This window comes from Pyrus communis, chromosome 6 (assembly GCF_041283825.1).
Source record: "Pyrus communis isolate YQ-2024b chromosome 6, ASM4128382v1, whole genome shotgun sequence".
Taxonomy (NCBI): Eukaryota; Viridiplantae; Streptophyta; class Magnoliopsida; order Rosales; family Rosaceae; genus Pyrus; species Pyrus communis.
Window position 1 is genome coordinate 14,875,919 of NC_142570.1, and position 12,918 is coordinate 14,888,836.

Genomic DNA, 12,918 nt, shown 5'->3' on the forward strand with positions numbered 1-12,918 from the left:
TTTCTTTTGGTTTAATTTGAGAATTATGTGTAACTAATTTTTAGTAGTTAGGGGCTGTTTTGAAGCCCCTAATATGATTGCAAGTTTGTTATGACATTTCGTTTGAATTACTTTTATGAATGGATGAATTTTTTATGTGTTTTCTACGGATGCATACTTAGTAAGCATATCTAGGATTCTAATGCTATGAATACGTGTGTGCCTGCCCTTGTCGAATGAGGACCTACATATGTTCTAGAGTAGTACTTGTTAATTTGCGATTAACATGTGAATCAATTTCTAGGATAAGTAAGACAACGCTAGTACTTACGATGCCTTGTGATAACTCAAACTCTTTTCATTCTTAATGATTTCTACTTGTTAAATCTATGAACACGCCATTCTAGATTGCATGCTAGGGACTAAGTTAAGTTGGAAATGCCATTCTCTTAACATACTACATAAGAAAGAGTAATAGGTTGAGTTCTAACAATGAGCCAACTTGAGCATCTTCATCCGGAAATAAAAAGAATTTGAATTAAACATAACATGTTTGTATGATCATTTGGTGGGGGATAACAATTCCCCTAACTCGTTTTTCTTAATTTGTGAACTACTTAAAAATCTGTTTTTGTCCTGTTTTTGTTTGATTTAATTTAAATAGCAAATCAACTCCAAAAATCCCAAATATTTGTGTGAGTGTAGCTCTGTGTGTCTAGTATCTGCATATAAAATTTCGTAGACTTTAGATAAGTGTAAGTCGGTCTAATAATTATTTTTCGGTGGCTGGTCAGTAGGGACAACAGTCCAGTTTTTGTGACATTTTAAGTAGTTAGATAAAACAATCTTCTGCGGGAAAGACCGTTATTTTCATATGCTACAATTGACAAATATTATTGTTAATAAGGAAAATTAATAAGACATTTGTGTGCTACTTTGTGGTGTGCTTTTAATCCTATCACTAGGCCCCATGGCATGGAATTGATCTTTGAATGGGAGGTGATACTTGAGATGATCCGGTAATGGTTTAAATTCTAGAGTGGGTGCCTGAATCATTAACAACATATTAGTATTAAACAAAATTGAAATTCGGGGAGGTGGCTTACCTGTGTGCTTTGACATGAACTCAAGAATAAACACCCCTTCGAAAGTTGTAGGACTAGAAAATTCAGCCAGATTTGGTGTTTTGAGAGTTATGACTTGTCCCGTGTCATAAAATCCAACTTCTTTGGGAATTGTTGTCTCAAGTATATCTTCTTTGATGAATTCTGGACATTCCCCAGCCACTTCTTGCTCTTGATTCTTTGGAAACGTTTCGAAGATGCCGTTCTCATCCTCTTCTTCGTTGGATTGCATGATCTTGCAAGGAATAAGGACATTTGGTGGAACCGGGTCAAGATGAAATTAATTTGGGCTTACCTTTGTTGTAGTGGACGGCATATGTGGCTGCGGAAAGGGTGGTTCTTCCCTTGCTGTGGCCTTATTATCTTCCTCTTCATCGAGCAGCAGCTGTTCATCCATCTTTTGGCTTGGTTTGGACGTCTTGGGTTCATCTCCAACCTTCATGCCACTTTCTAAAGTGATAGCTTCAGCAATTTCAACAGTTGAGTCGGATAGTTCACTTTGTTCTTGCATTTGCCCCATGAATGCCGCGATTTGTCCCATTTGATTCTTTAATTCGCTCATCACTTGGGCTTGATTTTGTAATTTCTTGGTTTGATTTTGTACTTCCTGTGCCAAAGAAGTTAGTATTCGAAGAATTTTATCATAATCCAATGACGAACCTGAATTTGGTTGGTATTGTTGTGGGGGAGGCTGTGGTGGCTGCATAGGCATTGTATAAAACTCCTCATATGGCTACCAATATTCTCCTTGTTGAGCCTCCCTGGCTTGGTTTTGTGAGCCCTGCACCAAAGAAATTAATTCATCAAGAATTTGATCATAATCTATTGACGAACCTGAGTTTGGTTGGGCATATTGTATATGAGGTTGTGGTGGCTACATAGGCGTTGAATATAACTCCTCATATGGCTGCCAATATACTTCGTGTTGAACTTGTTGAGATTCCCACCACATGGAGTTTGAATGATCACTCCAATCTCTTTGTGGACATTGATTTGCTTGATATTCTTGCCTATAAGAACCACCAAATGTAGGGACACTTTGCATTGTCGACCCTTCAGCATACTGTGACAACTGAGAAGTAAGATTCGCTATTTGAGCTTGAAGATTAGCAATTGCCATGTCTTGCTTCTCTAGTACCTGAAATCAAAGAAATAAAACTAAATCAAATATCAAAAGAAAAAAAAACAAACAAACAGATCTTCTCCACACATGTTACACTTGCATACAAGATTGATTTTCGGTTGGTCTTTCGATAAATTATGAAACTCAACACCACGGGTTAATTAGGTCCACTTAAATTAACCGTCAAGTTCTCCTAAAGTTAATGAATTGGATGGGTTTGCGCAACGCAATTCACAACATTCTCCAAAAGTCCTTTACGTGAAAAGCACAATAAAGATACAATCAAAGATCATTAAGCATCTGAAAACTATAAGTGTTGACGAGGCATTCGTTACTATGATGAGCATGAAACTAGTGCCAAGAATTCATTTAACGCGATTGTTTATAAGCAACCTCCACTACTTGTGAATATAAGTTCATAACTATTATGTGAAACTCACTTATATTCTAGCGTCATATTCATGCCTGAAAATTAAGCGTGCACTCTCAATAAACATACATAAATAAGTTATCAATCAAACGGTTAAACAAATTGAATCCACAACTTATGAAATTCCAACCAAATGTAATCAATTCATATCGCAAGCATAAACATGGTTTCGAATCACCCCCTAGCTAAAGGGGGTTTAGTTCCTCATACGTACAAAAGAAAGAGAATTTAAATTAAACATTGAAATCAAAGAAACACCTAAACATTCCAACAACTTAAACTTGAATTGTATGAATGTTTAGGCCCTCTTCTCTTCCTCTTTGTTGTGGCACAAGGTCTAAGGAAATGTTTAGGGCTTTAGGTGTATGGAGGAGTGGATGTGTGGTGGTGGGATAGTGTTTTGGAGGGATGGGAAGGTTGAATTTCTGGAATGGTGGATGGGGAGTAAGGCACGGCAAAGAATGGGAGAAGTTGTGTGTTTTGTGTTTGATTTGTGGTGAAAAATGGAATATATTGTATGAATGCATTGCATGGTTTTATAAGGAGAGAATGGATGGGAGAGCATGTTAATGGCAGCTAGGATGAATGATTAAAGGGGTTGCTAGGTTGGAAATGATTAAAGAGTGAGGGGATGCATGTGAAAAACAGCTAGGAAAAGTTGGTGGAATGCTGGAATTGCTAAGGGATGCACGGCAATGGGGGGGTTTGGTGTGCATGTGGCTGATTTGTTTGTTGGGAAAGCATGTGGATACAAGCTAGGGTGAATGATTAAGAATGCATGTGGATTAAAGAGGGAATATGGAAATGAATGTGCAGAAAATGATAGGATGAATGCATGTGGCTGCAAGGTTAAAGTGGGATGGATTTTGCACGGCATAGAATGTGTTTGTGTAGGTGCATGTGGCTGAAATTGTAGGTTATGCATGGTTTAGGATGAGTGTTGGGAAATGGTTGCAATGGTGTGTAATTGGGCTAGGGTTTAAGTGCATAAAATGGACCCAAATTGCTCCCCCTTGCATGGCAAGGGAAGGGAAATAGGGTTAAGCCCACGACAAGGTTGTGTAATTGGGTTAGGGCCATTGTTTTGTGTCCTCAAGTGCATACAAGGCCTTCACTTTCATCCAACACTTTGGCTCCAAGCATAAGCTATCCATTCCAAGTCCAATTTTGCTCCAAAATGCTCCAAAATGCATCTTTTTGCTTCCTTAGCCATATGAACCTAAAAACACACGAAAATGGCTTAAACTACTAAAACAACTATGAATTAACAATATAAATGCACAGAAATAAGCTAAGTAAGTCGCCTAAATATGCTCCTATCAGTAGCACATTTTTAGCATCATTTGTCACCAAAAACGTCCATCCATTATGCTTCATACACATGCTATCCAATCCAAGTCCAAAACTGCTCCAAATTGCTCATTCTGGCCATTTCTTGCCACTTTTGCCATTTGAACCTACAAACACACGAAAATAGCTTAAAACACTCTAATAAATATAAACTAACTGAGTAAATGCAAGGACATAGGCTAACAAAGTCGCGCAAATATGCTCCTATCAGAGTTATTACATGACATATATATCATAACTCTCCATTGATCATTGTTCAGTGTACTCATCAACCTTTGGAGTACCTATGTGTTTGTCTTAGTGTCCAAACACTAATGACTTTGAGACTTGTCATAGTCCCGATTGCGTTGATATAACACATACTAACCTTAGCGGATTGTCAATGCCCATTTGACAATCATATGGCTAGGAATGTTTTAGGAATGAACATAATAGAAAGGTCTCATTGATCTAACACTTATATCACTTTCCTCTTAGGTGGATCACATTTCTTGGATTCTATTATTGATTAAACATATAACACATTAAATAGTGATTATTAATGAACAATGCCCTTCCATTAAACTTAACAAGAGTTTAACATAATAAGTATTTCAAAAACTATTACAACAAATGAATGGCTTTGTAGGCATACTTCTAACATATTGAGTGTCAAAAGTACAGAGTTTTTCTTTATGGAGTGTATTCGGACTATTTGGACATTCACGAGAGCAAACAAGCGTGCGTTTGACACCCTTAGGAATGTAAACAAATAAACATAAATAATACGCTACGAGGACAATAAGAATGAGTACTCAAAACTTTAAAAGCTTATTGGGTATCAAAAGGACACAATTTTTCTATTTGGTGTGTATTTGGATTGTTTCCGGTGTTCATAGGAACCCTTTGGAACTTAAGCAAATAAACACATATACAACACTACTAGGACCATAAGAATGAGTAGTCAAAAGATCAAAAGCTTGTTGGGTCTCAAAAGTACCCAATTTTTCCTATGGAGTGTATTTGGACTGTTTTAAGCATTCGTGAGAACAAACGAGCGTGCGTTTGACCCCCTTTGGAACTGAAGCAAATAAACAAATATATTACACTAGTAGGACCATAAGAAATAGTATTCAAAATATCAAAAGCATATTGGGTGTCAAAAGTACACATTTTTTTTTTCTGTTTAGAGTGTATTTGGACTATTTTCAACATTCATGGGAACAAACGAGTGTTCGTTTGACACCCTTTAAAACTTAAGAAAATAAACACATATAACACATTATTACGACCATGAAAATGAGTACTTAAAAGATCAGAAGCTTATTGGCTATCAAACGCACGCTTGTTTATTCCCATGACAGAACCCAGCCCCAAAAATTGGGCTAAGAAAGGAAAAGTGAAAATCAAATCTTGATACATAGGGTTCAGGGTTTCATATAGGCCAAAGTAAATAAGCCTAGAAGAAAAAAAAATGGTTTTTGGACTGCAAGTCCATAAAGGAAAAAAATTGAGTGATTGGGCTAAAAGTCCAAAGGAATTAAAAACCCAAAACTAGGCTTGAAATTTTTATTTTAAAAAAATGGCACAAAATAAGGGGCACAAAAACGATTCGGTGACCAAACCTAAAGATGGGCTAGGTTGGATTAGGGCGGAGGTAAAAAAGCCTCGAGTGTGCAAGAGAATGACCCAGCGAGGTTGGGGGTTGGATTTTCGGTAATACAACGACGCCGCTGTTAAAGGTGGCTATCTTAGATCAAAAGGTTGGTTAGGAGTAACCAATGAGATTTGATGGAAATCTCAAAAAATCCGATTAGATTTCGAGAGAAATCTTAATCCAAGTCGTCGGAGCCTTGGGACGACTCCGGATTGTCAAGGAAATTGGAATTCATTAGATTATGGTAAAGGCAGTGGCAGGGTGGACTATGGGCCAACCCACACGGTGGCTTAAGTCAAGATGAAAAAGATGCCAAAAACAACGTTGTTTCATACCTAAGGTTTGGAAAATAAGAGCTTGGTCCATATGGTGTATGCCCGTGACTAAGCAGTGCAGCGTGAGTGCAACTCTAAGTCGCGACTCCAGCATGATTTAAAGTTTTCTTTTCTTTTTCTTTGCTTATTCACATAGATGCAATTCATTACAATTATGAAGCACTAATATAATTGCAAAAAACAATTTGAGTAGAATATATAATTCGGTAATCAAAAATTATAGTATATGATCAATAATGAATGTTGCATGCAATTGATAGGAGCATATTTATGCTACTTAGCTATGTTGTTTCCTTGCATTTAGTTAGTTAATTACTACTTATTATAGTCTTTTAAGCTATTTTCGTATGTTTTTAGGTCCTAATGGCAAAAAGAGCAAGAAAGTACATTTTGGAGCCATTTGGAGCAGTTTTGGGCATGGATTGGATAGCTTAACTATGGAGCAAAGTGGATGGACGAAATTGAAGTCAAGAGAGGCTAGGAAATGCTACAAATCTGGAGAAAGAAGTTCAAAGACAAAGAAGATAAGGAAAGAGCAAGAAATAAGGAACATTATCCAACCTTATCCTATCCAATCTTATCTTATCCAACCTTATCTTATCTTATCCTATCCTAATCTTTTGCTACCTTAATTCCTGCTGCAAAGAGGACTTACTTTCACATTAGAACACCTAAATATATGGTTCTACAAGACCCTATCTCCTCCTAAATAGGTGCCACACCCTTTATCCCTTCTAGAAATCTATTTTTTGCCACAAAATACCTAGTTTCTAGAAGCCCTAATTTCTGGCGAATTTCCTATCCCTTTCCCCCTTAGTTTCTAAAAGCATTAACCCTTTCCTCTTAGGATTGTGCAATCCTTTTCTCTTCAGAAATTGTGTATTCCCTAGCCCTATAAATACAAGTGTTTGCCGCACCATTCAAACCATCCATTCACTCATTCATTCATTCATACTTTTAGCCATCAAACACCATAATTCACACCACATCACCCTAGTGCCACAAGCAAGGAAGGAAGGAGAAGAAAACTTGTGCAATCTGCCATCCAAGGAGTGTCGTGCATGCCATTGGAGTGAGTGTTTCTAGGTGTATTCTATCCTTAGTTTTAGTTCAATGTTTATATTAATTTGGTTTTCAATTATGATGAACATGTGGAACTAATTTCTTTTTAGTTAGAGGTGAATTCGAAGCCATGATATGTCTTATATGAATTGATTATATCCAGTTATTGTTTCTTAAGTCTTAAATGTGATTTGCTTATCTAAGTTATCAAAACTTGTTTATGTATGTTGGTTGAGGGTCGACACTTAATTTGCATGCATGAATTTGATGCTAGAGTATAAGGGAGTTTCATGTAATAGTTATTCACTTATATTCACAAGTAGTGGAGGTTGCTAGTTGATAGGAGCATATTTAGGCGACTTAACTACCTTATTCTTGTGCATTTGTGCTATTATTTCTTAGTTAATGTCGTATTACAACTCAATTTCGTGTGTTTGTAGGTCCTATGGGTCAAAGTATCAAGAAAGTGCATTTTGGTGCATTTTGGAGCTATTTTGGACACTATGGGGATAGCTTGCATATGGGCTGACATGGATGGACGAATTTGAACTTCAAGAGGCTAGATATGTGATAAGAAGAGGAAGGAACTAAGCTAAGGACAAAGTGGATAAGGAAGGAGCTCAAAAGAGGAAACCTTATCCAAAACATTATCTAAACATTATCCAACCTTATCCAACATTATCCAATTATCCAAAACATTATCCAAACCTTATCTCATCTTATCTTATCCAAACCTTATCATGTCTTAATCCTAATTGCATGGGGACCTAAATGGATAATTCTAGAACCTATTTCTAGAAGCATCCTATTCTAGAAGGCCCAAATCTTCCACAAAACCTATTATTTCTATAAGCCCTAGAAAAGTGGCGCCCCAATCCATTCTAGAAGGCTTTGGCTTGCCTTGCAAGCCAAGCAACCCTCTCCCCTAAGTCAGCCGCACCTCCCTAGGCCCAATCCCTTTGGGATTCTGATTTCCAAGGCCTAATCCTTGTGGATTTGGGTATACAATTCGTTTTATAAAACTATGTGGGCCAAAAACCTCTTCCTAGGTGGATTTGACAACCCATGGCCGAATTCTAGGGCCCTAATCCACCAAATCTGCTAAGTAAACCCTAATCTAATAAACCCTAGGACTATATAAACATATTTTCAGCCACAAATTCGTACCACCCCCTTATGCTATTCAGAAACCCTTGTGCCGCACCTCCATTCTCCATTCTACACATCCATACACCTCTGCCGCACCTTCCCCACCATAATCAACCATCCTCCATCCCTCTAAACAAGGAAACACCATCCAAAACCACCAATTCCAGCACCCACACTTTGTGCCGCAGCAAGGAGGAGGAAGAGGAGCCAATCTGTGCATCGAATTCATCTTGGATTGCTGAGCATTTAGGTGTATTCTTTCTTATGATTTCAATGTTTAAATTCAATACTTTTTGTTGTGCAAGCATGAGGAACTAATCCCCCCTTTGGCTAGGGGGGAAATTCGAAACCATGGTTATATTTGCATGATGATTTGATTACTTTCAGTTGTGATTTCATGAATGATGAATTCAATTTACTTATCTATTTTAATTAAAACTAGTTTATGTATATGAATTGAGAGTGCACAGTTGATTTGCATGCATAAACATGATGCTAGGATATGAGAGAACTTCACCTAATCGTTGGGAACTCATATCCATGAGTAGTTAAGATTGTTGGTCGCAATTATGTTAAGTAAATTCTTGGCATAAGTATCATGCGCTTTCATAGTTACGAATGCCTCGTCAACACCTATGATTTCCATAGAACCTAATGATCTTTGATTGTCTTTCTATTATGCGCTTTCATATAGAAAACTTTTAAGGAATAATTTGATTGCAATGCGCTAATTCCATTCAATTCAATGACCTAAGGGAAATCTGATAGTTAATTTAAGCGTACCTAATTAATTTGGGGTGTTGAGGTTCATGAATTCATTGATTAAACAACTGGAAATTGTATTATGTGCAAGTATGCCATGTGTGGAGAAAAACCTCCTAGCCATCTCACCATCCACTTAATTCTACCAATTTCGTCAAAATCTGCCTATTTTACATATTCGTTTTGTTTGTTTGATTTTCGTCCAAAACCAAATCCCCAATTGTCTTAGAGTGTCTAATTGGTCCAAATATGTTTTAGATTGTGTTTTTAAGAGTTTTGAGTCAAGTTAGAATCAATTTTCGTCCAAATTTGTGTTTAGGCTCAAAACTGCCCAGATTGTGTTTTTAAGGCTGTTTTGAGTGTTTTTAGCCTATTTTGAGTTTTGTGAACGTGTTTGAGTCTTTTTAAGTGAGTTTAAGTGTTTTAAAGGTCAGTTTTATTTATTTGAGTCAGTTAGAGTGTTTAGCAATCCCTCCTAATCCCCGGTGTAAGAACGATCCCTACTTATTTATATGCTACAATTGTCAAAAGAGGGTTAATTTGTGTGTTAAGTTAATTTTCGCATCAAATTTTGGCGCCGTTGCCGGGGATTAGCAACTTTGCTAATCCCTTGTTATTTCTTTTTAGTTATTTTCGTGTGTTATTAGTTTGTTATTTATTTTAGTTTCTGACCTATTTGTTTCCTTGTTTTAGGCACTAGTTTATGACTCGGAGTTCTCAACCGGTTCATGTGCATATCTTAGACTTTGACGACGATTTTGAGCGAGCCTTGAGAAGAAAGAAGAATCAACAAGAGCCTCAACCACCTCCACCTGCACCAGACCTTGAAGAGGACGAAATACAAGTGGAGGAGGGGGCCACGGCAAGGGTTGTTGAGGAAGAACAAGTTATGGCAGCCGACAACCGAACAATCAAGGAGCTTTCCGCTTCGGGATTGGTTAATGCCATGCCTCTATGCATTCAATATCCAAGGGCAGCCCCCGACAAGACTGACGAGTTCGAACTCAAGTCCAGTTTATTGCATCATATTCCTAAGTTCCATGGCTTGTCTATGGAAGATCCTAATAAACACTTGAAGGAGTTCGAGGTTGTTTGCTCAAGTATGACCCCGGTGAATGTTGATGGGAGCATTTTGAAGATGAAGGCTTTCCCCTTTTCTCTCTTGGAAAAGGCTAAAGATTGGTTGTATGAACTGGCTCCCGGAACGGTCACATCATGGGAGAGTATGAAAAGGGCGTTTTTGGAGAAGTTTTTCCCAACTTCTCGAGTCATTCTTTTACGTAAAAGAATTAGTGGCATTCAGCAAGATCAAGGTGAATCATTTCCAACTTATTATGAACGTTTTAAAACCCTTGTTGCTTCATGTCCACAGCACCAGATGAAGGAGGAGCTTCTTCTCCAATATTTCTACGAAGGGCTTCTACCAATTGAACGTCAAATGCTAGATGCCTCAGCGGGTGGAGCTTTAGTGGACAAAACACCCATGGCCGCCAAGACTCTCATTGCCAACCGAGCTTTGAATGCTCAACAATACGAAGGAGTTGGCCAAAGAGACATGCCACGGCAGCAACAAAGTGTAAATGAGGTAAGTGCAATTTCCGACATTCAATCACAATTGGCTAATCTTACTTCTCTTGTGTCTCAGGTTGTCATGGGGTCAAAATCACAAGAAAACCAAGTATGTGGCGTATGCTCAATGCAAGGGCATCCATCTGAGACATGCCCTCAATTGATAGAGAATGGAAGATGGGAATCTGCCAACGCCATTGGTTTCCAAGGCCAAAACCAACCCAAATATGATCCGTACTCCAACAACTACAACCCCGGATTGAGAGATCACCCTAATTTCAAGTGGAGAGAGTCCCAACAATCTGCACCACAAAGGGGAATTCAACAAAACACCCCTGGGTTCCCACGGCCATACCAATCCAACCAACCACCATTGTCCCAAAACAACTCAGGTTCGTCTTTTGATAATTCTCAAGTTATTCAATTACTAACTACATTGGCGCAGGGGCAAGAAAAACAAGCAAAGGACATGCACAATTACGCCAATGAAGTGCAAAATCAAGCTCGAGAGGTGACTGAATTGAAGAGACAAGTGGGACAAATGGCTGAGTTCATGGGCCAATTTAGAGAGCAAGGCAAGTTGCCTAGCTCAACCATCGTCAATCCAAAAGGAGGTTTTGAAACCACTAAGGCTATCACCTTGAGAAGTGGGAAACAAGTTGGAACGGGCTCACAACCCTCTAAAACCGCCCCAACGGAGGACGAAAAGTTGCAATTTGAGGAGGGGGAGCAAGAACAAGCCACGGCAAGGGTAGAAAGTACCATGCCGCAGCCACCTAACCTACACCATTCGGCTTCCAAGAGTAAGAATGTTCCAAATTCGATTATTTCTAATGTTATTCCTCCAAATGCACCCTTTCCTCGCAGATTCATGCAAACAAAGAAGGAGGAGGTTGAAAAGGACATTTTAGAGACATTTAGAAAAGTACAAGTCAATATACCACTTTTGGATGCAATTAAGCAAGTTCCAAGGTATGCTAAGTTTTTAAAAGAACTTTGCACTACTAGGAAGAGAATTTCGAACAAAGAGGTTGTAAAGGTAAGTGAAAATGTTTCAGCCATCTTACAACGTAAAATGCCCCCTAAATGCAAAGATCCGGGTAGTTTTACAATTCCTTGTGTTATTGGCAATAATCGTTTTGAACATGCCATGCTAGACTTAGGTGCATCTATTAATGTCATGCCTTACTCAATTTATGCATCTATGAACCTAGGTGAGTTAAAAAATGATGGCGTGGTTATTCAATTGGCCGATAGATCTAATGCCTATCCAAAGGGTGTTTTGGAAGATGTTTTAGTGCAGGTCAATCATTTAATCTTTCTGGCTGATTTTTATGTACTTGAAATGGAAGACTCGGTTCATTCTCCACCCTTGCCACTCCTACTTGGAAGACCATTCATGAAAACAGCTCAAACGAAGATTGATGTGGCCAATGGAGTATTAACAATGGAGTTTGGTGGTGATATAATTAAATTCAATGTTTATGACTCTATTAAGAAGCCTAATGATGTTCGTTCTTGTTTTGCCATTGATGTGCATAAGGATATAGGGCAGGAACAATCCACACCTATCAAGAAGGATGCATCAAGAACCACCATTGAAGAGGGAATTGGAGTGGTTGCCCTAAAACCATCCAATCTGGCCGAGAGTAGCCATAGTGACTTTGTTGATGTGGCTGCTACTTTTGAGCCTCCATCACAATATGTTAGTAAGTCTCCAATCCCAATTCCAATTCCCATTTCAACTAATAGGTTGTTACCTTCTTTGGTGCAGGTACCCAGTCGATTTCAAGGTGGTGGGAGCATTTATATGGACTTTAGGAACCAAAACACCACAATTAGGGAGGATCACTACCCCGTTCCATTCATAGAGCCATACTATGAGAATTTCAAGGAGCATGTTGTGGATGATGTACCCCTCTATGCCGTGGGTACTACTAGTGAAGCTTAGCATGGCGTATTCGTCCGGCTGGAAGACGTTAAAGCAAGCGCTTCTTGGGAGGCCACCTATGCATTCAACAAGGAGAAGATGGAACTTCCACTCCAAACCCAGATTTGCGTTTCTAAACCCTTCTCCTTGCTGTTTATTTTATCATGCTTAGTTGTTTATTATTTGTTTGCTTTTATGTGAGTCTTTGTGTGAAACATTGAGGACAATGTTTGATTTAAGTGTGGGGGGGTAAACAAGTGTTTTATGCAAAATTCGTGGGATTCTATCACCTATCACTTCTAATGTTGTTTCTCACTGTTTTTAAGTGTTTTTAGTGCATTTTAAGCTGTTTTGGTGTGTGTTGAAGTAAAAATCCGAAAATTTGAAAAAAAATTGAAAAAAAGTGTTTTGAAAAAGCCAAAAAGAGTTGTTTTTGTGTGTTTGTTTGTGTCTTAGGGTACCTTCCAAC

General features: G+C 38.3%; 1 pseudogene; it reads right to left on the reverse strand.

The window, feature by feature from the left end:
- Positions 1–1,383: 1,383 nt before the first annotated feature.
- LOC148696337 (uncharacterized) lies at positions 1,384–2,226 on the reverse strand (annotated as a pseudogene).
- Between the last annotated feature and the right edge of the window lie 10,692 nt (positions 2,227–12,918).